The sequence below is a fragment of the Mastigoproctus giganteus genome, chromosome 9 (assembly GCF_048544385.1).
Source record: "Mastigoproctus giganteus isolate SK-2022 chromosome 9, ASM4854438v1, whole genome shotgun sequence".
Taxonomy (NCBI): domain Eukaryota; kingdom Metazoa; phylum Arthropoda; class Arachnida; order Uropygi; family Thelyphonidae; genus Mastigoproctus; species Mastigoproctus giganteus.
This window is the reverse complement of record NC_143583.1, coordinates 152032966-152060780: the sequence shown is the minus strand read 5'-3', so window position 1 is coordinate 152060780 and position 27815 is coordinate 152032966. Positions and strand designations below refer to the sequence as shown.

General features: G+C 37.8%; 1 protein-coding gene across 4 annotated transcripts in view; it reads left to right on the top strand.

Moving 5' to 3' along the window:
* Positions 1-27815, top strand: part of faf (ubiquitin carboxyl-terminal hydrolase-like faf) — a 1326265-nt gene that overhangs the window by 97799 nt on the left and 1200651 nt on the right. For all 4 annotated transcript variants that reach the window (XM_090382082.1, XM_090382083.1, XM_090382080.1 and 1 more), the window contains one exon: positions 7437-7532. The gene's annotated coding sequence lies outside the window, so the exon portion shown is untranslated. The remainder of the gene's footprint in view (positions 1-7436; positions 7533-27815) is intronic.

Here is a 27815-nt window from a genome sequence, read left to right as displayed (position 1 = left end):
CCATTTAAGGAAGATTGGATCTTGCCATGATGTCTATCATACTTCAAAAGACATCAATTGTACTGCTGGATGGAAGAGATGGGTGGAGGGTTGCCAGAACTTGGCATTGATTCCACCACTTCAAGGCTCTAATAAGAAAAGTGGTGGTATTGCACCAGTTAATGAGAGTCATCTGCCACCTGGTATTGCTTGGTAGCACAGAGGAATGGCATTCCTCCGTGTGGTACAGATGCCATACCTTGGCCCTGCTTACATTGGTTTGCACCTTGGTGATCACCTGTAGTATACTAGGTGCTGTATTTCAGGACCTACACATATGGGGGTCATACCCTGGATTACTAATGGTCCCACTGTTGTGAAGGTGTAAGCAGAGATTGTTGCAGAATATGACTGTACTTCGCTGGAATTCAGTCCACTTAACTTGAGTGATGCCTGAATATTGATTGATATTGTAGAGGAAGAAATTTCAATTTCTTCCTCTACAAGTCCTTTTGCACTGATGGGAGTGACTGAAGTGTCTTTGACAACACTAATATAACCTTGGATGAATAGTGGGCCATGAGTGAGTTTGAGTGGATGTACAAGTTTTCTTTTTTCTTTTTTTTTTTTTTTATGTAAATCCCAAACACGAGAGGTATTAGAACCTATTGTACTTAGTACTGTGCTTGGGTTGAGGGTTGAGAAGACGAAAGAAGATATTTGACATTGGACTTGAACTTCTGTAGACTGTAATTTTCAGGAAATACGTATGAAGGAAGGTTGTTCCAGAAAACGGTAGTTGAATGAATAAACGAGGAAGTGAAAAGTTGGTTCTGTGAGTTTGGAGTTGGAGAGTAAATGGATGTTGGCGGCAAGTGTTCGGACTGTTTTGAAAGAGATAGCCGGAATTATAGAAGCCAATTCAGAAGAACAGTGCCCATGGAAGTATCTGTAGAAGAGGCATGCAGCAGAAACAGTACATCTATGAGACAGCGAGTGGAGAGACTCTGTTAGAGATGAATTATTAATTAACCTAACTGCCCTCTTCTGAATGTAATCAAGAAACCTGAGAGAAGTTTTGGGGGCACCACCCCAATGTGGGAAAAATATTCCATGGCAGGGCGGATTTGCGATTTATACAGAGTGAGCAGCTGTTGGAAGAAAAGTAACACTGAAAGCGAAAGAGAAAACCAAGTTTTTTAGATACAGAGGAAGCAATATTAGTAATGTGCTTGTGCCAAGAGAGATTAGAATGCCGACCGGGCTAGCCGAATGGGTAAAGTACCTGCCCGGCAACCCAAAGGTCGCAGGTTCGATTCCCGCCTCGGGCTTGGATCAAAGTACTGCAAAAACCTTGGGAGGTGCAATATGGCCACAGAAGCCGATGCGCCAACAACTACCAAATCAAAAAAAAAAAAAAAAAAAGAGATTAGAAATCAGGGTAATCCCCAAAAGAGATATATCATTTTGCCTAGAAATCAGAGTGTCACTAAAGATAAGCATAGGAGCAGAAGAATCCTTTTTTGCGAGATATACTAATTTCGAGAGTTAATTCCCCCCCCCTCGGATTCTCATCATATCTCTCCAATTCCTATTGACTCAGCCATTGCCTAGAACATAAGATGACAAAATTTTCTCAAGGGTCTGCTACACATTCTGTGATGACAAGCTCTTTTTGCTGTGTGCTCAGTACTTTATGAATGGTTGCAGTTGTGTATTTTTTAAGCTGTAACATTCTATGTAACAATTTTATTAAAAATATTGTACTGTTTTACCTTATAATATGGCAAAATATCAGTACAAAGATGAGTTTTTAAGCATGAATTTTTCATTTAGTTTATGTGAAGATGAGAGTTTTCTGTTATCTCTGAGAGTTACTACCCTTCTCTGCTAATTGCCACAATCTCTCCTTCCCATTTGTATTGACTGTTCGGCCTTGCTGATGAAATTGCCTAGAGGGCCTCTCCTGTATTCTACGATGAGTTCTTCAGTGCATGCTCAATCATAAACATTTGTGCATGCACAGGAATAAGTTTTTTTTTTACTGTGTACTTTCTGAGTGATTGCTGCTATGCATATTTGAATGTTAAAATTTGATTTTAAATTTTCTATCCCATTCTGTGGTTGGAAAGTTTCATCTTGCAGGGTTTTACAGGCACTATTTTTTTTTTTTTTTTTTTGATTTGGTAGTTGTTGGCGCATCGGCTTCTGTGGCCATATTGCACCTCCCAAGGTTTTTGCAGTGCTTTGATCCAAGCCCGAGGCGGGAATCGAACCCGCGACCTTTGGGTTGCCGGGCAGGTACTTTACCCACTCGGCTAGCCCGGTCGGCACAGGCACTATTAAATTCAAAATGTTTTAGCTCTTAATTCGTGGAATTTAAGCCTCCAGCTATTAGAAGCTAAAGGGATTAATGCTAATCCTTTTAACTCTTTAATTTGTGCTTTCCACAGCATCAGCTCTATTGCCTAAAGGCCAGAGGTGCGAACAGTGTATACCCAGGTCTCTCGAAATCAGTTCGTTATATGGAAATTTTCTTCGTTATATAGAAACTATTTTTAATGTAATGACCAACTGGATTTCACTATATGGAAGTTCGTTAAAGAGAGGTCCAACTGCAAATACTTCTGTTGAATGACACCATTTGTATGCATGTTTGTGACATGTCGAATGATATCAAACAGTAAGTGATTATGACTACAAAAACAAGTAGTAAGTTTAGTCTTCAGGTGGTGAAGCAACTGATTTGAGTGATGATGCACAGTTCATAAATTATGTGCACTATTCAGGCCTAAGAAGAATATCTGTTTTGTTGACCATTTACTACTACAACAGAGGAAGATTTTTTTTAAAAGGTACTGTTTTTTTTTTTTTTTTTTTTTCAATGAAGGTCTGACCCAGAATCAGATTTTTCCAGTTTGTTCGCTGATGGTGCATCAACAATGATTGGAACACTTCCTTCACTCTGGCTCAAAAGCCAGAGTGAAGGAAGTTAATCTATACTTGGGTGAAAAATTTTCATTGTCTGCTCTTCAGGGAAAATTTTGCTTCCAGAGCTGTCAGTGAAGTTGAGAACTATTTCATGGATCTGTTTACACATTGCCCTCAATATTGTTTTGTCTTTATGCTACTATTTTATTCATTAAATTTTGCAAAATTATTTTCGTACCATACTTGTGGGAAAAAAAAGGGCCTCATTCATCAGGGATAAACATATTACAAACAGATCTTTTTGCCGCTGAGAAACTGTTGAAATATAACTTTTTTTTCGGCAAGGCTCAAGGGGTAGAATTTTTTTCAGCCTGGACTGCACTTGTTAACAGGAGAGATTGCTTTACAGGGATGGGATTCACTTAAATAGAAAGGGTGCAAGAATATTTGCTGATGCTATCGAGGCAGTGTTAGGTGGGTCGGAAAACTACTAGCTTGGGGGGAGACAAAGACCAATAGATTGACAGTAGCCACTGGCAGAGGTGAAAGAGATTCTTGCACTGCTTCAATTAGAATGAGCAGAAGCCTGAAAAACAAGATGCATGGTATTTCAGAGACTGCTGGGAGCCATTGCGGTACAAGTAAACACATGGGTTGTGTTAGGGTAGCTAAGAATAGAAACAGGTGCAGGTATACTTGTGTGTACACCAATGCTAGGAGTTTAGTAAATAAATTTGATGAATTTGAGGTATTGCTCAAAACATCAAAGGCAGATATTGTTGGGATATCAGAGACGTGGTGTCACACAGATATAAGGGATGCAGAACTGCAATTTGGCGAGTACAACGTCTACAGAAAGGTTAGACAGGATAGGAAGGGAGGAGGGGTTATGCTATTAGTTAAGAAACACATAAAAACCAAGGAAGTGAAGCCAGTCGACATCGCTTGGACAGTGCAGTGTTGAGTCAGTTTGGTGTGACATAAGCATTGGGAGATCAAAATTGAGAGTAGGAGTGTGCTATAGGCCTAATGACTCTGATGAGTATAATAAGGAACTGTACAGGGAAATACTGGGCCAGTAAATCAGAGAGTCTTATAATGGGAGATTTTAATTTCCCAGATATTGACTGGAATTTGGGGGCTGGTTACTCACGCACTAGCAGGGCTTTTGTGGATTTATTGGATGATTGTTTTCTACATCAGCATGTTCGGGAGGCAACTAGAGGGAGTAATACTCTTGATTTGATTATCAGCAGTGATTCTTCATGCATTAAGAATCTGCAGATAAATGAACCAGTAGGTGGCAGTGATCACAGTGTGCTGAAGTGGGATTTACTCAAAGAGGTAACTACCATTAGGGGTAAAGGGAAGGGTTATTGCTTCCGTAAAGGCGACTACGATGGACTGAGACAGTATTTAAATTCTATACAGTGGGACCAACTGATGATGTTACCAACAGCAAATTCAAAATGGGAAGCATTCAAAGAACTTATCTTGGAAGCTACTAGTCTTTACATACCAACTAAGAAATATTGTTCAAGGTTTAGGCCAAAATGGATGTCAGATGAACTAATGAGGCATATGGCAGAGAAGAAAAATGCATGGGATACTTACAAATTAACACATGACACAGAAGCCTATGATAGATACAAGTTGATATGCAACCAAGTTACAAAGGAGGTTAGGCAGGCGAAGGCAGATTACGAGAAATCCTTGGCAAGGGATGCAAAGAAAAACAGCAAAGAGTTCTTTACTTATGTAAACTCTAGAAGGAAGGGGATGAATCAGATTGGTCCACTTGATATTCATGGGTCAACTGTTGATGATCCTGCTCAGGTAGCTAACAAACTAAATGAATATTTTGCATCGACATTCACACATGAGGAGTTATTCAGCAAGGGGAATGCCAGAGGTGTATTCAACTCTAGCAATAAGCTACAGAATCTTGAAATAACTGGGAGTAAAGTGGAGGAGAAACTGTTGAAGATAAACACAAGAAAGGCACCCGGGGTGGATGGGATCTATCCAGTTATATTAAAGGAGGCAGCAAAGGAAGTAAGCAAACCCTTAGCCATAATTATGAGAGCTTCCTTGGACTCAGGGGAGGTACCCATAGACTGGAAATGTGCAAATGTGACCCCAATTCACAAAGGAGGATCAAAGGCTGACACAAGTAATTATAGACCTGTGAGTTTAACTTCTGTTCCAGGAAAATTAATGGAGGCACTGGTTAAAGAAGCACTGCAGGATCATTTAGACAAGACTTCAGTTATAGCTCAGACACAGCATGGTTTTGTTAAGGGGAAGTCCTGCCTGACCAACTTGATTGGATACTATGATGCAGTCACAAAAGAACTGGATGCAGAGAATAACTTTGATATTATATACTTGGATCTTAGAAAGGCTTTTGATACTGTTGCACATGGAAGACTGCTACACAAATTGGAGCAGTGTGACATTGGAGGCAAATTGCTGGTATGGATAAAGGGGTGGTTGAGGGGGAGAAGACAGAGAGTGGTAATCAGTGGACACTGCTCATCGTGGACTAATATTATTAGTGGAGTCCCTCAGGGCTCAGTGTTGGGTCCATTATTGTTTTCTGTATTTATAAATGATATTAATGATGGTATATCAAGCTTAATGTCCAAGTTTGCAGACGATACAAAGGTTGGCAGGGTTGTCAAGGACACTACTGACACTATGCTGCTGCAACAGGATCTGGAAAGGTTGAGCAGATGGGCTGAGAGGTGGCAAATGAAGTTTAACATTGACAAATGTAAAGTACTACACATGGGAAACAGCAACCCCAGAGCAACGTATCAACTCTGTGGTACTACACTGACAGTGGTAGAGAATGAAAGGGACTTGGGGGTGGTTGTGCAGGCAGATATGAAGTTCTCTGAGCAGTGCAGACGGGCTGCAAGAGTAGCTCATGGATTATTGTCAATGATATACAGGAATTTTTCCAGCAGGGATAAGGTGGTGATTATTCCATTGTATAAGGCAATGGTCAGGCCACACCTAGAGTACTGTATACAGGTCTGGAGGCCTCATTTCAAGAAGGATGTAGAGCTGCTGGAACGAGTACAGAGAAGGGCAACAAGATTAGTGAATGGAACAAAGGGGTGCTCTTACGAAGAAAGGCTTAAGTTTTGCAAATTACAGTGTCTGGAGACTAGGCACCAGCGAGGTGATCTGATAGAGGTGTATAAAGCCTTGAATGGTTTAAGCATGCTCAATGCTGATGGGATTCTTCCTCTAGCTCAGAAAAATCACCTGAGAGGGCATAAATTCAAATTGAGGAAAGACAGATGTAGGATAGACGTGTGGAAATTTGCCTTTAGCCAGCAGGTGGTTGGTTGGTGGAACAGACTTCCATTCCTTGTGGTGGAGGTTGATAGCCTAAATAAGTTTAAGGCTCAGCTGGACAGGTATTTTGAACGAACAGAGGGGTGAGGTGGAAGTGGGTTTTTTTTTTTTTTGGCTGATGCTGCATAAGCTTGCTTTCTTGCATCAAATGCCTCTACTAATGCTAATGCTAACTTTTTAATGAAATAAAATTGTACAAATTATAATTAAAATACAAAATAAAAGGTATAAAATCAGTAAAATATAAAGAATAAACTAATAATCATAACAAATGAATACAGAATATAAAGTAAAAGTGGTAAAATAATATATTAGCTTTCGAGGAAATGTGTACCATTGTCAACTGTAGGAATAATGGTATAGAAAAAAAGTTTTTTTTTTATAAGAAAACATGATTGGACAGCATGTAAGAAAAAAAAAAATTTTTTTTTTTTTTTCTCTCGTTTTTTTGCCTACAGTTTGGTGGTGGCAACATGGACTTGTTTGTGATACCATGCTTTTATGAAACAAGATGCATGTCTATTTTTAAGAACAAGGGAGAATAATAAAAACCAAGGAAACATTTAATTTTGATGGACAAGACAACTTTGGTATGGTTATGATAATCTAGTTTTTGTTAATGTCTGCATGCAAATGAAAAATGTTAAAATTTGTAAACAGTGAAGACTAAATTTAGGTTAAGCAGTTATACTGCGTTCTGCTTTCATTTTTTTTAGATGCTTAAAAAGAGTTTGTGTTGGGGAAGAACATCAGAATTGCACCAACTTCAGCGCCTCCGTAGCCAGGTAGGCAGGAGCAGCAGTGCACAGCACACGCTTCTTGATTAGACCGGGGTTTGAGCCCGTGACCACCAAATATGGAGGATGTGGAAAGGTCAGGGAATTGACCACCACATATCGCCGGAGCAATATGGCCTTAGTTGCTAATGCTCTTAAAAACCAAACAAACAAGCACCAGCTTCAGTTATACTAGGATTACCTTTCATAGAACAAGAAAGGTCTGCAAGTCCTTTCTCACCTTATTAATTGGTTCATTGTTATTCTTGCAGATAATATTGTGGTAAGAGAAATGTTGAAAGCTAAATGGTTTATCAGCATTATGGTAAACCGTGATGTAGCCAAGTTAGCTGATAAGTAATAGTTTATTTTTTTTTCCAGACTTGCAGGTAAGAATGGGATCAAATCCATATAGACAAAATGGAGTCCATTATAACACAAGAATTGTCTTGAACTGTTTGGACTAAACATTAAAGGGTAAGCACCATCTTTAATTATTGTCATACTTTATTTACATGAAAAAATTTTGACACCATACATTGCACTTAGTCTGTTGTTAGATTATTAGATATTAATATGAGGAATTAGTGATTTATGTATCGTTGAACTTGGTTAATAGTGTTGTTTGTACTGCAATATTCTTGACATCATGACCATTAACTCCAATGTTCAATATTTCTATCACCTAGGTTAGTTTTAGTTGGGAAGAGAAGTTAGTGTAATTGCATCTGATCTTATTGAAGAAAAGCATGCCAAGGAAGTGGCCACGTAGTCAGTTATTTGAATGAAGTTGTAATTAACATTTACTGCAAATTAGTAGAGCTCTACTCTGAAAACTGAGGAAAGAACTCAAATGCAAAGCAAAATTGTTACTGTCACCAAGGAAGTTGCCAAAATGAATAGGCATTGCTTATCAGCTAAATAGTTATATAATGATTTAAAAAAAAATAAGCAATAGTAGGAAAGCCCATATATACGTTTTTTTTTTTTTCATAATGAATGTCCTGCCATAAATTGCTTGGTGACGATGACGAATTATCTGTGTTATCATGAGCAATGTTGCATCATTTACTGCATGATCTTGGCTTTGTGTGATATACTAATATGTTTTGGTGTCATTGTGTGTGTTTTACATTGTAAAACGCTCTCTCGTGCACGCACGCACACACATGTGCTCTCTATCTGAGACACTATATGGTAGTGTCTCAGATTATTAGTCTATATCGATCTCTATTAACTGTATATATGGCATGGAAAGCATGGCATAAATGGGAATTATGGAATACATTTAAAAAAAAATAGACACTGAGGCCACAATTACATCTGGGCACCTATATACCATTAAGAAAATAAGACAAGAAGAATGCCAAGATTGGTGACTAAGTTGCTGGCCAATATAATAGAGCAGAAAAAAAATATATGTGAGTGAGTTACAGAGCAGTGAAAAGTACCAAAGCCTTTAACAGCTATAGATTGATTTGTAATAGTAACACTTAAAGAAGTTTTTTTTTTTTTTTTTATGTTACGAAAACCCCAAACACAAGAGGTATTAGAACCTATAGTACTTAATATTGTGCTTGGGTTGGAAGTTGAGAAGAAAGAAGATATATGTTGACACTAGATTTGAACTTCTGTAGACTGTAATTTTAAGGAAATACATATGAAGGAAGGTTGTTCCAGAAAACGGCAGTTGAATGAATAAATGAGGAAGATGAAAAGTTGATTTTGTGAGTTTGAAGTTGAACAGTAAATGGATGTTGGCTGGCGGCGGCACAAGTTCAGACTGTTTTCAAAGAGAAAGAGAGTGGGAATTGTAGAAGTCAAATCAGAAGAACAGTGCCCAAGGAGGTATCTGTAGAAAAGGCATGGTATTACAGGATTGGATTTCCCGTTTTTTCAGTAGCACTAAAATCATCGCTTATGCCGACGATCTCACTATCTTAATTCATGGTTCATCTAGATCTGCTATTGAAAGTAATGCCAATGATGTCTTACAAAATTTATTTCAATGGACAGTGGATAATAAAATGACAATAAGTTTGTCTAAGACTAAAATGATGATCTTTGGATCACATTTAAACCCTCAACGACCCCCTTTAGTGAAGATTAATAATAACAGGATTCCACTTGTCTCTGAAACTAAATTACTTGGGATTACAATCGACTCAAAGCTTAATTTTGTCTCTCATTTAAATAATGTAACAACAAAGATCAGAAGATTCACTGGTGCGATTGTAAAAATTTCTCGTTCAGACTGGGGACTTTCTAGACGTACCATGAGAATTTATTATAATGCCGTATTCCTTCCTATGGCTACTTATGCGGCAGGTGTATGGTTTCACAGGCTTAGAACTGTTAAATTTCGATTGAAGTTGGCTACCATGCAACGTACAATATTATTATGTATGTTAAGAGCTTGTCGTACTGTTTCAACTTCTGCACTGCAGGTTCTTGCAGGTGTATTGCCATTGGACCTTCATGTAGCTTACAGAGGTCTTTGTTATAGGTTAAAAAACCAACTATCAACTGAATTTATGGGTTTGGTTCTGAATATTAATTCAGATATTAAGCAAGAACGTAATCGTTTGTGGAATGAAATGATAAATCTATGGCAGACATGCTGGGATACGTCATCTGTCGGATCTGTTACTAGGACTTTTTTCCCTGAGGTGACCTTTTGTGTAAAGCAGAAACCTGTCTGGTTCTCTTTGGACTTATATACATCCTTCCTCTTAACAGGACATGGATCTCTTAACGAAAAACTATGTCGTTTTGGTCTTTCTAGGACGGAAGCTTGTCAATGCGGGGAAAATGAAAATTGGAGCCACATTTTATTTGAATGTCCGCTGTATAATGACTTTAGAGATGTTCTTCGTTCGTCAGTTTCGACACTCTCTCATGGGCATGAAACTTTGCTGGTGGGAGACAAGAATTCTTATGTTGCTCTTCAGCAGTTTGCATCCGATGTTTTCACAAGAAGAAGAATTAGTTATACGTCTACGAATAATTCTACTCCTTTGTCTGGTGAAGCTACTCAATAGGGAGTAACATTCCCATTTTTTTTAAAAATTTAATTTAATTTAATTTTTTAATTTAATTTTTTAATTTAATTTTATTTATTTATTTTATTTATTTTTTATTTTTATTTATTCATTTATTTTCTATTTATTTATTTATTTACTTTTTATTTATTTGTTTATTATTATTATTTATTTATTTTATTTTATTTATTTATTTATTTTTTTTTTTTTTTAACACCACGGGAAATCCTTTTTTTTTTTTTTTTTTTTTCTCCTCTCCTCTGGAGTGGGCCCCAGAGGAATCTGGCCCATCTTTTGCCAACATCAGGTGGGTCAGAGTCTCGAATTGAGACAATGCGAGCTCCATTGAGACTGGCCCACCTTCCCGTGGTGTTAAAAAAAAAAAAAACCCAGAATCATCTGTCCAGGTGACTGATGATTCTGGGTAGCCAAGCGGTCAGACACAACAACAGAACACACACATAATACACACAAACATACACTACTTATTTCTGGCCCTTCTACAGTGGTACTGTTCTTCACAGAGATACGAGGCGGAGATGAACTGACGTTCTAGGTGCCGCCCATTACAAAAACACATGTCCACACACACGTAGAAAAGGCATGCAGTGAAAACAGTACATCTGTGAGACAGTGAGTGGAGAGACTCTGCTAGAGATGAGTCATTAATTAACCTAACTGCCCTCTTCTGAATGGAATCTAAAAGCCTGAGAGAGGTTTTGGGGGCACCGCCCCAGATGTGGAAACAATGTTCCATGGTAGGGTGGGTTTGCGATTTGTACAGAGTGAACAGCTGTTTGAAAGAAAAGTAACGCCAAGAGCCAAAGAGAAAACAAAGTTTTTTAGATGCAGAGGAAACAGTATTTGTAATATGCTTGTGCCAAGAGAGATTAGAAGTCAGGATAATTCCAAAAAGAGATATATCATCTTGCCTAGAAATTGTAGTGTTAAAGATAAGCATAGAAGCAGAAGAATCTTTTTGACATGAATAACATCTATGCTGGGGGTACCCTACGGCACTCAGGTAGTCACAAAAAGTGAAACATCTAACTGCTGTTATCTCCAAAACTAATAGACAATAGTATAAACAATTTATACTTATTTTGTCGGGTATATAATGCCATTGACAAATATGCAAGAAAAAATTAGAAATTTTGATATTTAATATCATTTTTTTGGGGGAAAAATTCAAAATTTGAATTTTTTAGTGAAAAAACTAAAAAATTCAATTTTGATCATTTGCCGATGCATCTCGGTTACTTTCACTCTGAATAACTTCTAAACCATGATAGATAGACATAAACAGTATGTAACAAAATTGTTCAGTAGGAAATGTAGTTTTAACATCTATAAATAGTTTTGATGTAGCTCTTATGGTTCCTGAGTAATAGCGATGCAAATTTGAGAGAGTTGAATAATTTGAGCATTTTCAAGTTTGTTTTCGCAATATCTTGAAAACTATAAATGTTAGACAAAAACAGTAAGCAACAAAATTGTTGCCCTTTAAGAGCTCTACAAGGATATATAACTAGATTTCAAATCAGGTTTTTAGTTTTCGAGAGTTGAACAACTTGTTAAAGTAACTACTTCGTTTAGTTACTTCGCATTTGTCCGGCAGTGCAGTTGTGTTTCATTTAGTTAAGTTGTGACGATGCTGAAATTTATATCAACTAAACATGTTCAAAGATTTCGACAAAATCACAAATCACATTGAAAACCAAGCACCAAATCAGTGGCAGAATGAGAGAGGGAGAGAGAGTGAGAGAGAGTTGTAAGTGTAAAAATGAGCAAGATCAATTAGAGGCAGATATCCGGCCATCAGCATCAAAAAGAACAGTGCAATCAGCGAATGAAGATCATCAAAAGTGTTATATGTTAACTTCAAAAGAATTTGAAAATGTTTTTGAACAACTCGTTCAGATATGTCTGCATTTGCGACTGTGGTTTTAGAATGATTTGAGATTACCAAAGCCAAATCATATACAAATTCTTGAAGATGAATTTCCAGAAGCAGAACGTGGCATCGTTTATGCTTTGCAATACATGTAGACATGATTAGTGCAATACATGCCTCACAAGCTTAGAATCGGAAAATGTACCGTCGTTATCCAAGTCCAACGGCTTTATATATGCCATCCATTTCCATCAAATTTACTGCCACTTGATCGAATAAGTGAACGGTTGGTTTCAGCCAGATTGCCATTCATGCAGATTCGACGTTTGCGATACGAAACTGGCAGTTATGCTATTGTCGGACAAGTCATAAATGTTCCAGTCGATGTGAATAATATGCTTAGAGAGTCGCCTCGTGTTTTAGATGGCGATTATGCATTCAACGTTCACATCAAGAAGCATTTGATTCATAAATTGACTTACTTGCAAGGATATGTGAGAAAAGAAATGGTCAGATCGTGGCTTAGATATTGAATCAGTACTCCTGTACAAACGTTATAACATCACAGCTGTAGCCAGGTGGGTAGGAGCGGCAGTGCGTAGCACACGCTTCTTGATTAGGCCAGAGATTGAGCCCGTGACCACCAAATACAGAGGATGCGGAAAGGTCAGAGAATGACCACCGCATGTCCCTGGAGCAATATGGCTTTAGTTGCTAATGCTCCTAAAAACCAAATAAAAAACAACAACAACATAACATCACAGTCGATCATCAGTTGCTTGCTACAGTTTCATTGAGAGTTACCGATAGCGAACAAGTAGACAATGTAGAGAAGATCATGTCATCTGAAAGTGACATTGAATTATGGCACAGCAACACCCACTTTACTTTGCAATGAAGACATATCTTGTTGCTCCTGGACAACACAATCAACCGATGTCGATAGTTTACGATGAACATGCTGAGGAACTGTCATTTCCAGCGATATACAAAGGGTACCAGGAAAGTTTGGCAATACAGTTTTGTTTATTTAATTTTTTCAAAGTAATTTCCTCTACATTCAATACACCTCTCCATCCTCCGAAACCAATCTTTAAACCAGTTCTGCCAAGTTTCACTAGGGAGTAAAGCACACTCGTTGTCCCAAGCCCGTAGAAGGTCCTCATCACTGGAAAACCGCCTCCCTTTTAGCTTCATTTTCACATGCGGGAACAGTGCAAAGTCGCAGGGAGCAAGGTCTGGACTGTAGGGAGGGTGCTCGAGAAGTTTCAGTCCTGTCGTGGTCAAATATTCGGTGCAGGCTTTGACGCGGTGAGCTGCAGCATTATCGTGATGGAGGTACCAGGTGTCCATTCTTGACTTTGGCCGCAGGTTCTTCATAGATCCAATGACTTTAGGCAGGCATTGTTCAGTATACCACTTAGCTGTGACTGTCTTCTGCGTGTCCAAAACGACACGTTCCACAATTCCACTCGATTTGAAAAATACAGCTATCATTTTCTTCTTTACAGATCGGGATTTTCTGACAATTACAGGTGTGTCGTCATCATCAAAGATCCAAACTTTGTTTTGAGCCTTGGTCGGCAGATCGTAACAGTACAGCCAAGTCTCGTCACCTGTCACGATGTTGTTCACATACCGAGATTGTCCCTTATCAAACTTTTTTAACATCTCCCGGCACCAAGTCACACGTCGTGTCATCTTCTCTTCAGTCAGTTGATGCGGCACCCAGAGAGAACAAAGTTTCTTCACGTGCAAATGATCTTGCAGAATCGAACGAATTGCTGGTGCATTTAGGCCCAAAGTATCCTCTATCTGTTGGTAGGTCACTCGCCTGTTTTCGTCAAGCATTTTCCTCACAGCAGTAACGTTTTCCTCCGTAACTGACGTTCGTGGCCTTCCCGGCCTCTCAGAATCCTCCAGAGTGAAATTTCCCCTTTGGAATTCTCTATACCACCTGAATATCGTTGTACGATGTGGACAATCATCATCTAGTGCAAGAGTCATTTCTTCTAAGCACTGGTCTATGGTTAAACCACGCACGAAATTATACCGCAAAACTGTCCTTATCTCATTTCGTGACCACGATGCCATCGTAAGCACTTTACACTCTCACTACTAATGAATAACTGAGCCCATCGACTTGGCGCGGCGGCTACTATGCACGTATGAACATGTCTCAACATGCAGCAACAAGCAGCTTCCTGTGATTCATTGTTGCGTCATATTGCAAAACTTTCCTAGTACCCTTTGAAATTAGGCCATCCACGTAAATGGATTTGGATTACGCGTTACTCCTTTCATGATGGCAGCTAACAAAATAAGACGAAAAGATCGCCGATGAGTAATACCACATCATATTCTATACATGGCAATGAAAATTTTACGCTTGAAAATAACCGAAGGTTTATATTCTACTTTCAAATGCGTCAGAGAAACTTCCAACACAACAAAACGTATGATAGAAGGCCAAAGATTTGTTGAAGAATGCGTCGAACATAACTTGTCGTTCCTCAAATCCATTCCAAATTCTGTACGCTACTGGTCTCATTGCAAGAAAGATGTCTTTGCTATGATCAGACAACTTGGTAAACCAACCATGTTTCTGACATTGAGTGTGAAGGAAGTTTGCTGGCCACATCTCTTGAAAACACTTCACAGACTAAACACTTCACAGACTAAAAAAGTGAAGATACAGAAGTTGACGATCCAATGAAAGAATTGACAGCATTGCAGCATATCAAGCTCATCAACGGGGGTCCAGTCACATGTGTAATATACTTCAGTAAACTAGTTGACGTTATAATGCCTATACTGCAATCGAAAATGTACAATCCTTTTGGGAAATTCAAAGTAATTGATTGCTTCAAGCACACAGAGTTCCAGCATCGTGGCAGTCTTCATGCTCACATTTTGCCATGGCTACAAAATTATTCTAAAGAATTGGTTTCGGAAGTTACGCCAAAGATTAGAAATAATAGATGATTTGTGCAGCGTCAGTACTTCGGATCTTCTGATTTCCTACTCAAATCAAGTGCAGAAGCATACATTTACTTGTTTCAAGAAGAATGATGATGGATGCAGATTCAATATTCCATATTTACCTATGGATCAAACTCATTTTAATACCACTGAACACACAAGACAATTGACATTCAAGTTTCAACAGTGTTTTCAACAATATAAGAAATCTCTTGAAGAGAAACATTACGATACACTCGAGCAGTTTCTAGAAGAGCACAAGTTGGATATGAAAACTTACTTGGATGTTATTCAATTAGGATCGACAAGACCTACCGTTCTAAATGAAAAGAAATATGACACAAGTTTCAACGAATACCTTCAATCCTTGGATAGTTGGTATATTAGATTCGAATATGGATTTACAGTTCATACTTGAGGAACATTCATGGGCATCATACGTTGTAGAATATGTTAACAAAACCAACAGAGGCATAAACCATTTGCATCGAGAGTTGATCAAATTGCAAGAAGAGTATCCAGGTCAAGACTACATCGACTTGTTAAAAAGCATTAGCATTAAAATGCTGAACAGCATTGAAATGAGCTTGCAAGAGGCAGCTTGGTATTTGCTTCGCCAGCCAATGTCTGAGGCTAGTAGAGAAGTTGTGTACATTCCAACTACTTGGCTTCATGAGAATGGTTTATCTTAGATTGAAACAAGTTTCTTTAATTATACAATGAAAATGAAGAGTACTTTATGAATTGGCGCAAAAGGTACGAGTTGGACATTGATATTGATAAAACATTAGCGTATTGTAGAAAAATTTGCTCCAAATGGACGATAAAGAGAATGCTCGAGTGAAATGTGAGGAATATGTTCAAAGTCGAATCGCAGAGGATGCTAGTAACAGACTTCAAGAGAACAATAATGATATTGAAATGATTTCGGCAAACTCACTATCCACTGTGGTACGTCCGCGAGATAATGTCATGACCAGTGACAATTACTCAAGTTGGTTCGAATGACAAATAGAGAACAACATGAGTTTATTCTTGAAGTTAAACATCGAATAACAGATCGAGCTAACACAACTGGCTTCGAATATTCTTTACAGCTCCAGCAAGCTGTGGCAAGACATTTACCTTGAAAATTATGATGGAAACTTACAATTGCTTAAGTCAGGTGCACAACTCGCTTAACAACGCATTTGTCACCTGTAAGTCGACAGAGAAGGCGGCCATAGCAATCAACGGTACTACAATTCATTCGGCATTCAAAGTTGGTATGATGCGAATACATTATGGGCTTGTTTGAGAAACTTTGCACTTCTGTTGTATTGCATTTCAAAACATTCAAGCAGTATTCATCGATGAAGTTAGCATGATTGGAGCTGACATTTTGCATTTGATCAATGCCAGACTGCAAGAGATTACCAGAGAATTCGATCGAGAGTTTGATGGTTTAGATATATTTTTCGGAGATTTGCTTCAGTTGCTGCCAGTGAATGCAAGGCAAATATTCAAGCCTCATAAGAATTTCGTTGGTGGTGATTTTGTGGCAGTCTCTCAGTTTCTTTCCACTGGTTCAAGTGTTGGGGCAGTGATGTTGTATTCTCTGCCATATTAACTAAAATTGGAAACGGCAAAATGTTAGACCAGTGGTTTTCAACCGGGGTGCCACAACAACAACAACATTCCAGGGGTGCCACGTAATTTGGGTTTAAGTTAATTGAACTTATTTTTTAAAAAAATTTATGTTTATTTTATTTTAAAAGGTGTACGGTATCTTTGTAATTTTATGGTGATCTATAATTGATGTTTACTTAGTACCTCTGTATAAAGAATAAAATTATTCTTTATAATTTTATTGGTGGAACTTTCAAAGAAATCATATTCGATTACGATAAGAGTCTCGAACAGCAACTGGTATACATTGCATTGTTGAAAGTTAGTAGCATCGATGGCCTTTACATCGGAAATCAGAAAGATGACTTTACATTCTACCATGCTCGCTGTTGTAACGCACCTAAGATGCAAGGTCTTCAAACTGAATCGAAATGTTTGAATAACCATCGTTTGGAAACACTCTAGAACTGCATTACAGTTTTCGGATCAAATTGCTTCATCGAGTTCCAGAATGGTATTGTTGAATACAGAGTTTGAAACTTCATAGTGAAGACGTTACAACCGATCCAACTCTCATGGAATCGAATATCTTGGCATTAAATGAAACATGTCTTGAAAACAATGAAAATGTTGGCGTTCGAGGATACAAACATATCACACAATTCAAATGACCTTTGTACAATCTAGTGGTGTTGCGATATACAATAAAGTTGAATTGAATATGTATGCCACTTATTCTCATTGCTGTGGATGCAGACTCGCTATGGCAAATGATCGGTATAGATAATTGTGGCGACATTTGTGCAACTGAAGTTGAAGTAAATGGATAGAAGACTGCTTGTAACATTCTACATCTCACCTAATTCAACATTGGAGCTGATTAAAGTTTTCTTAAAATCCAATCTAGCGATTTATATGCCAAAGTTTTGAGACATACCTAAAGTTGTAAGGAAATTCAACTTTCAGAAGATCCCAATAATTTATTGGGCGATTTCAATATTGACGTTAAGAAACCTGAAAATGCTCCATTCCTCGACTTCATGGAATCAACAATCGATCTTAAACTTGCATCAGATCCCACAAAATGTACCATGCGTGGTCAATCGTGTATCGACTTGGTCTTCAATCACAATGTTAATAGTTTGAATTGTTTCAACTATGTATCCTACTTTAGTTATCACAAACCTTTACTGTTGATTGTAAATTAAAATACCGAATAAAATAAAACTGATTTTATTAAGCTTAAATTGTGTATTTTTTCATTTCACATGACGTTACTCATGGATCCACCTTCGGCTCCATGGAGCCAACTTCGATTTTTGCTAGATATAAGACAAGACCAAGTTTTAGAAGGATTGAAATCAACTAAGTTGTCTTTGCCCCACTAGAGAAATACCTGGAGATTGGCATTTAAGGAAATGGTAGCAGATATTCAAGAAGTTGAATCTGATTGAGCAGGGCAAGGTTTCTCAAACTGGAAAGTGGAATGCAATGTGCTATCATCGGCAAAACTATGGACAGGATTTCTAGTCATTGTAAGAAGGTCATAAATATACAAGAGGAAAAGAGTGGGGGAAAGAACTGAACCTTTGGGGGACACCAGCATTAGTGGAGAAGTTAGAAGATAGAGAGCTATATACCCTCACCCTCAGTGAGCAATCAGAGATAAAACTGGATAACCAATTACAAAAAACATTTGGCAAACCATAAGGTGGAAGCTTGTTTAGAAGACCTTTATGCCAAACACGAGAGATGCCTTTGAGATGTCAAGAGAAACTACTTGTGTTTCAACAAACTTTTCCATTGAATTTGTCCATAAATGGGTAACATAAGCCAGAATAGCACCAGGGGATCGAAACTGATGGAATCCATACTGGTGATCGTTGATCAGATGGAAGGTTTCTAGGTAGTTTAAGAGTTGGCAGTTAATTGATTTCTCCATTACTTTAGAAAGAGTAGAAGTAATTGCAATGGGACAATCGGATGGGAGGCATTTATCACCCTTTTTAGGAACTGGCTGGATATGAGCAAATTTCCAAGCAGAAAGAAAAACACCTTTGGAATAAGAAAGCGAAAAAAGGCGGCAAAGAACAGGATTAAGTTCAGGAGTGCAGGTTTTGAGAACCAGTGGAGAAATACTATCAGGATCTGGAGCTTTCTTAGCATTAAGTTTCGTCAAAATCCTTTGACATCCTTTTGACGAAATACTACAGGAGGCATTGAATGGAGCGTTTTGGGAATGGTGGGAGATGTTTTTCCAAGATCATTAATAGATGAGTTGGAAGAAAAATGGGATGCTTGCAGGTCAGCTTTATCCTTGGCTGAAGTGACAATAGAACCATCTGGTTTTGACAGAGATAGGAGCAGAGATGGGCAAAATTTGCTACCAATAGCTTTGGCAAGAGACCAGAATGCTCGGATACGATTAGGGCAAGAAGCAAGTTTTTGTACTCTTAGCCCAGTAGTTTTCAACCTTTTTTTGATAATCGCACTCCTAAGTATTTTATTTTGCGGCACCCCTACTCAGTTTTCTGGCTGTTTGATCTGATTCTCTCTATATATATCCGTGTATATATATAATATTAAAAAAGATATGTTATATGATAGTTATTACAATAATATAATTATAAAAATTACATTTCGTAATACAAATTATATATATACAGTACATAATTTTATTCTTTATATAGAGGTACTGAGTAAACATCAATTATAGATCACCACAAAATTAAAAAGATACTGCACATCTTTTTATAATGAAATAAACATATAAATTAAAAAATAATAAGTTTAACTAACTTAAACCCAAATCACATGGCACCCCTGGAATGTTGTGGTGCCCTAAGGTGCTGTGGCACCCTGGTTGAAAATCACTGCCTTAGTCTGTTCAAAATCTAGTTTGGACTGATTAGTAACTGCTTTAAATTTTTTGTGAGTTTTGATATTGGCAGAAAATGAAACTGAAGAGCTGGAAATAAGCCAATTACAATATGCAACATTCTTCTCTTGAACAGCCGTTGCACATTTATTGGAAAATCATGTTTTAGTTAAAGGGCAAGATTTTAAAGTGGAGGGGGGGGGGGTTAAAGGATTCCATTCCTAGAAGAATGAATTCACTGACAGGATCTTAGCAAACATGATATCAGAAGTTTTGAAACTGTAATCTAACCAAGGAAAATAAGAAAAGAAATCTTGCAGATCATCCCATTTTGTATTCTTGTAATGCCTAACAACACAAGGTTGGGAATAGCTATGAGATAAAGACTCCATTGGAGAAGAGACAAAGCTCGTTTTATTCCTACTGAATAATTCATCTTAACTGCAGTTAATGGACCAAGGCATTATCAAGAATTTGAAAATGCATTACCGAAGGCGCAGACTCAAAATTATTATGCTGAGAATACAAACCAATCAACGTATAGATTTGTGGATGTGCATATTAGAGTTGGCAAAAGTGTGGAATCAAGATGTGACGGAAATAACGATTAAGAATTGTTTCTCAAAAGCAAGTTTTGCTAAAATGCTAATTAACAGAGATGAGAGGGATGAATTACTATAAGACACTGAGCTGTCTTGGGAAGAGTTCCTGGAGGAAGGAGAAATTGTTCTTGACTAATTTTTAGGAGATGATAATGATGTCATAGTAGCTAAATATTGAAATGACTCCAACATTTTGGAGAGTATTCAAAGAACTAGTGACAATATCGACCATGAGTTGGATGAAAATGAGGGGAATATTAAACCTTCCAAACAAATGTTAGCAGTATTTGAAACTTTGTGTCGAGGCCTTAGTGGGAAGAAAATGTAATAGAAAATATATCTGAGTGTTTAAAGTTTAAACAAATGCGAACATTTTTATGAACAGTGTACAGTAGAATCCAATGTACAACAAAAAATTACCAAATATTTTACAACACAATTCTTAAACGTGTATTAATAAATTGTGGGCACCATGTAAGCAGTCATTCCTTAATATGTATGTTTTAATAAATTGCTTTAAAATGTTACAAAAATTTTTCATTCCAATTTCTTTCACATTTTTTACTGTATTGTGTTTTACTATCTTTTACTATATTGTGTATTACACTCTTTTACTATAGTGCCAGAAGTTTATCGAACTGTAACAGGGAACTAAGTGATTTTATAATAACTGAGAGCAAAGTGGAGGAGAAATTGTTGAAGTTAAACATAAAAAAGTCAACTGGGGTGGGTGGGAAATATCCAGTTATATTAGGAGGCAGCAAAGGAAGTAAGCAAACCCTTAGCCATAATTATGAGAGCTTCCTTGTACTCAGGGGAGATCTCCATGGACTGGAGGTGTACAAATGTATCACCAATTCAGAGAGGGGTTCAAAAGGTGACACAGATAACTATAGACCTGTTAGTTTAACTTATGTTCTGTGGAAAATAATGGAATCACTGGTTAAAGAAGCATTGCAGGATCATCTAGACAAGACTGCAATAATAGTTAAGACACAGCATGGGTTTGTTAAAGGGAGGTCTTGTCTGAACAATTTGTTTGGATACTATGATGTGGTCACAAAGGAACTGAATGCCAAAAATAATTTTGATATCATATACTTGGACTTCAGGAAAGCTTTTGATGCTGTTGCACATGGAAGACTGCTGTCCAAATTGGAGAGGTATGGCATTAAGGGTAAGTTGCTACAATGGATAAAGGGATGGTTGAGTGGGAGATGACAGAGAGTGGTAATCAATGGACACTACGCTTCATGGTCAAATGTTATTAGTGGAGTTCTTCAGGGTTCTGTGTTAGGCCCATTGTTGTTTTGTATATTCATCAATGATATTGATGAAGGTATACCAGGTTTAAAGTTCAAGTTTCCATATGATACAAAAGTTGGCAGGGTTGTTAACGACAGTATAGACAGTATGCTACTCCAACTGGATCTAGATAAGTTGGGCAAATGGGCTGTGAAGTGGCAACTGAAGTTTAACTTTGACAAATGCAAAGTACTGCATATGGGTAGCAATAACCCAAAAGAAACATACCAACTGTGTGTGGTACTACACTCAGGGAAGTGGAAAGTGAAAAAGACCTGAGGTAATTGTGCAGTCAAATATGAAGTTTGCTGAGCTGTGCAGACGGTGTGCCAGGAAAGGTCATGGAGTCTTATCAATGATATATAGGAATTTTACAGGGACAGGGAGGTTATTATCCTGTTATACAAGGCAATGGAGGAACGATATAGAGTTGCTAGAACGAGTACAAAAAGGCAACAAGATTGGTGAAGGAAACAAAGGGGTGCGCTTACCAAGAAAGGCTTAAGTTCTGCAAATTGCAGCACCTGGAGAGTAGGCACCTGTGAGGTGATCTGATTGAAGTGTATAAGACCTTGAATGGATGAGCAAGCTGAATGGTGATGGGATTCTTCCTCATGCTCAGATTAAGAACATGGGGGAGCATAGATTGAAATTGAGGAAAGACAGTTGTAGAATAGATGTGCAGAAATTTGGCTTTAGCCAGCGTGTAGTTGATTGGTGGAACAGACTTCCATCTTTTGTTGTGGAAGTTGATAGCCTAAATAAAATTAAGGCTGAGCTGGACAGGCATTTGGAAGAGGGGTGAAATAGGGAGTTTTTTTTTTTTCTTTTTCTGATTTGCATAAGCTTGCTTTCTTGCATTGTATGCCTCTGCTAATGCTAATTTTTGAATTTACATTATTTTTCAGTGTGGAAAAGGTCATATTTCTTTATAATGATATTTCTGTATAACGAATTTTTTTCAAGAGAACAATTGATTTCGTTATATAGAGGTCTGACTGTATTTTTTTTTGTTGTAATCATACTATTCAACAAATGGCTACAATCAAATGGGTAATCAGGCTATTGGCCCAACCTCTTCCAAATGTTGATTCGGTAGATTAAGCAGCGGGCGTGTATCCAATTTCTCACTAACATTGATTTGGTAGAGTAAGTAGCTGTTTTGTTTTAGTTTTTTCAAAAAAAATTATATTAAATATAAAATTTAAAATTTTTTTTTTGCATATTTTTTGACGGCATTATATACCCGACAAAATAAGTATAAATTGTTTATGCTATTGTCTATTAATTTTGGAGACGTAACAGCAGTTAGACTTTTCACTTTTCGTGACAGCCTGAGCCCCATAGGGTACCCCCAGCATCGACGTTATTCACTTCAAAACTTATTATCTATTATTATATATCAAGTGCTTTTTTTAAAATACCTGAGTGCAAAACTTCTGAAAAGCAATGTTTTGTTTTTTTTTGACATTAAGACCAGTAACTGGCTGACGTTGTTAATTGGAGCTACGCAGAATAATTCGTCTCTTATATATATATATATATGCGAAGTATTGTTTATGAATTTTGTTATTATAGATCGTTTATTGAGATCACATTACTTGGGTGTTTGACGCACATGGCGTCCACATATTGCACCGTATCTCACCTAAAACTGCTACCGCTTTACCAAACCGATATTTTTCCATCATATCTAGTACTTATATATATATACACATATATACAGGGTGATTCGCTACCAGCGCGACAAACTTGCAGGAGGTGTAGGGGGCACAAAGACGAATCAGAATCACATAGCATTGCAGGGTCCGAAATGCCTTCATCATGCGGTAGAGGACGTTGAACGGGAGGTCGCTTGAACAGCAATCCCACTGGAAGTCAGCATTTGCGAACCGTTTCCGTTGAAGAAACCAAGTAGCAAAAGTCCTCCGGAGTGGATAATCCGCAGGCTCCAATGATTGGGCACGATGCAGATGGTATGAACTCATTTGGTTTGTTGACAGTATCCTCCATACAGTGGATTGGGAAATACCCAATCGTTGGCCTGTTGCTCGAATACTCGTACTCGGATTGCCTTCTGCAAGACGTAGGACATTCTCCTCATTGTCTGGTGTCCTCATCGTTCGCTCTCGATTCATGGTACCTCTCATGAAACAACCAGTCTCACGTAACCTTCTGTGCACACGTGCGAAAATCGTATGATGAGGAGCACGCCTGTGTGGGAAACGTTTCTGGTACAAGCGCAGAGCGGTGCCCATTACAGTCCGCAGCTCCATACGCGAGGTGCATGTCGGCCAGTTCAACGTTTGAATACTCGTCCATCCTACTGCCTCGGGAACCGGTTCGCAAATGCTGACTTCCAATGGGATCACTGTTCACGCGACCTCCCATTCAACGTCCTCTACCGCATGACAAAGGCATTCGGACCCTACAATGCTATGTGATTCCGATTCGTCTTTGTGCCCCTTACACCTCCTGCAAGTTTGTCACAGGTAGTGAATCACCCTGTATATATATGACATTCTAATAACACGTGCATCCATGTTTCCTCAGAGCCACATAAGCATTTATTTTAGCCTACTAACCCGAGCTGAAATAATTTGGCATTTAAAGAACTATGTCCTGTTAGTAGATTAGAGGTAGCCATCGCAGGAAAAAAACCACACTTTTCTATTATTATTTAACAATAATATATCTGGAATAAATAATCTTTTATATCCGGAATAAATAATCTGGTCACCATCCCAGTTACACTATTATTCCATCTTGTCTGCAATATCTGATATAATTCATTTAAAACTCCATTTTTAAACTATTCTATAATTGAGCATTTATACCCATTATTCTAATCACTTTACCCTTCTTATAATGCTGTATTAATGCTCTATATATTATAATTAAATGCAAGGGCAAGACCCAGTTATCACCTGCAGAGCATTAGTAGAGACTGTTCTGCATATACTATGAGTTGTGTATGTATGAAACAAAATGCCATTGTATCGAATGAAGTTTATTCCTAAACCTTATCTTGATTACCCGATTATACCAACTCCCTGCACCATTTGTCATTATAGCCAAGAATACCAGATTATAGTAGAACCTTAATGTCTTTTTACTTAAACCTCAATCTGTTCTAGTTATCCTCATTAATGCAGCACAGAATGCCCTGATTTTATTAGCCAATTTGTCCAGATAGCTCAAAGTTTAAATTGTCATGTGATATTATTCCTATATATTTGCAGCTTTTTACATATTTTATTTACTTGTCATAGATTAGGATTTTTGGTGGACGGTCATAATTACATGATCCATTAAATGTCATCATTTTAGTATATTTTAATAAATATAACTAACTTGTTAATTGATGCCCGGACAACCAGGTCAGCCAGTATTTTCTTCCCTATGGTTTCTAACTCCACTCTCAAGTTCCCAGGAATGCATATGGCCAGATGATCTGCATAAGCTATTCACTGACACTGTTCATGACCCCGAGAGAGCAATTGATCCATTACTAGATTCCAGCATATTGGACCCAGGACTGAACCAGGGTACACCCTCTGTATATCATTGCATCATAAATAAAATGATTTGCCTTAACAGATATTTTCCGATTAGAAAAAATATCTATGTAAAATATTATATAATTGTCTGGAACAATTCATTTTCACCAAGGCACTTAGCACGCTCTCCCACCACAGTGAATCAAAGGCTCCCTCAGAATCAATGAACACCATCAAAACATTATTTGTGGAAGTTCTACAGTAACCAGTTAAATCTTTGATGGCATCTTCTGTAGATTTCCCTTGTGTAAAACCATATTGGTTAGTGCCATCTAACTAGTGTTGTTTAATTAAATCTTATATTTGTATTACTAATAGTCTCATGTACTTTTCCTAAATTAGCTAGTAATGAAATAGGCCTATATGCCTTTGGATCCTGAGAACTCTTACCCTGTTTTTGTATTATTTTTAGTATTGCATATTTCCATAATTTTGGAAATATAAATTCCACTAAATATTTATTACAAATGTTAAGAAATATGTCTGGATAAATTTTAAATGATCTGACTATAACCCCATTTTCAATCAAATCCCATGCAGGGCACTTTTTTAACTTTAAATTAGAAATAGCTGTTTTTAATTCTTGTAATGTAAAAAGATCTGTATCATGTTGATGCATTATATAATTTGTTTTTCAGTCTAATTTCAGATTGCACATCACTATATTAATGCTCAACGTCTTGATAAATATTCCAAACAATTGCATTAACTGAAGACGTCCAGTCAAGTGTCTGCACATTATCTACCTTAACACTGTAAAAAATATCACCTGGTTCAATTTTATTTCTAGATAATTTGTATATTATTATCTATATTAACTTATGGATTTTTGCCCAGTTCTGTAAGATATTAGGAGCTTGGCCTGATGTTCTAGGCCAGCTCTGGTGCCTTGGCAAGCAAGACAAGGTTATCAGCGAAGGCAACCGTATCTATCTAGCCAATATACATTTCCAGGAGTTCATCTAATTTCAAACGGCGAGACCCAGAACTGAACCCTGAGGGCATCCTTGGGTAACTGTGTGGGTGATGCGCTGGTAATGAGTCTTTACTGTGACCTGTCTATTACTGAGGTAGTTTTGGATACAGTTATACAAGTTTTGAGGAACTCCAGCTTGGTGTAATCTCCTGAGTATGCTGTGCCGTAGAGTGTAAAAGTCCCAGCAAAGTCAATTGATATAGCCAGCAAGTAATTTTCCTGTGCATTCTGTACTGCATTTATGAGACAGTTCATGACATCTTTGGTTGAACATCCAGGTTTAAATCTGACAAAATGGATATAATGTTGATTGTCAGGTGGCACCAGGAGTCCCTCCATCCTCATCTCTGCATTTGCTCACTGCGTGTCGTAGTAAAAAAAATGTGAAAGGCCAGAGATAGTTTTAGGGTTGTGTTGTTATTTTTTCCTCTGGCTTCAGGCTATTTAGCCACAGGGCCCCTAGTGGGACTCCACATTACCTGTCCTCTACCCCAGGGAGCAGGCCGGGCATAGCAAAGAATAAAAAGGTCTCTGGTGGGGGAGCAAACCATGGGAGGGTCTTAAGGGGGAAAAAGCCACTGGAAAGTGAAAAAGGGAGCAGGGGAGACAGATGAGGATGAGAGGAACAGGTGAAGATAAAGAAGGTGGATGGTAGGAGAGCTTTCCACCTGGAAATAAGTTAAAGGGATAGAATAGCACCCTTGTGGAAGAAGCCCATCTTCCATGGGGGGTAATCTGTTAAAAGCAGGAAAAGATTTGTGACAGTAGAGTTCACTAGGCAAAAAGGTTAGGATAAGAGGTTGCGGGGGGGGGGGAAGAGAGAGAGAGAGAGAGAGAGAGAGAGAGGGAGGAATTATAGGAAATTAGTCATAGGGACATTTATTCAGGAACACCTTCAGCACATCCACCTCCCGAACCAAAGTTCATATGTGAATAGTACTTTATAGTTTTAAATTCTTAGCTGCGAATAAAACTTCAAACTAATAATCAGAAAACTATTTTAACTCAACACAACTTTAAACTAAGGAGAGCATGACTAAGAAAAATGGGACTTAATATTGATTTTCTTCATCTCATTCTTCCTAATTGATCACTTTACTGCCCCTGCCACTAGAGGTGGGTCCTATCTAGCTGCTTTATCTGTGCTCTCCTTTTAAACACTGAAGAAAAAATTTGTTAAAACAATTAAAATTTTACCTAATACATAATGTTTGATTGTTTCAATCCTTCAAAAGAATTTTCCAATTCACTTCTATAATCAAGATTAACAGCTCAATGCAGGCATGATATGCTTGCTAGCCTCCTCTTCATTAGAGACACACACTATTTTCTGCCAAGCCAAGTTCATATAATCTCTTAGCCAAACTATGTCCCATAATCAGAAAGGCTGCATGCAGCACAAATTGCTGCCAAGGCTTTTTCTTGACATTCAACATATCAACTCTTGTAAATATTTGTAAGTCACTTGTCCTTTCTCAGACAACGTTCAAGGTTTAGGCCTAAATGGTTGTCAGATGGACTAATGAGACATGTGGCAGAGAAGAAAAATGCATGGGATACATACAAATTAATGGGTGACATGGAAGCCTATGATAGATATAAGTTGGTCTGTAACCAAGTCACAAAGGAGATTAGGCAGGCAAAGGCAGACTACGAAAAATCCTTGGCAAAGGATGCAAAGAAAAACAGAAAGGAGTTCTTTACATACTTGAACTCGAGAAGGAAAGGGATGAATCAGATTGGTCCACTGGATATTGATGGTTCAACAGTTGAGGATCCTGCTCAGGTGGCTAACAATCTAAACGAGTATTTTGCATCTACATTCACGCATGAGGAGTTATTCAGGAAGGAGAATGATGTAGGTAAAGTAAACATTGGCAGTGAGCTGGATGATTTTGTAATAACTGACAGGAA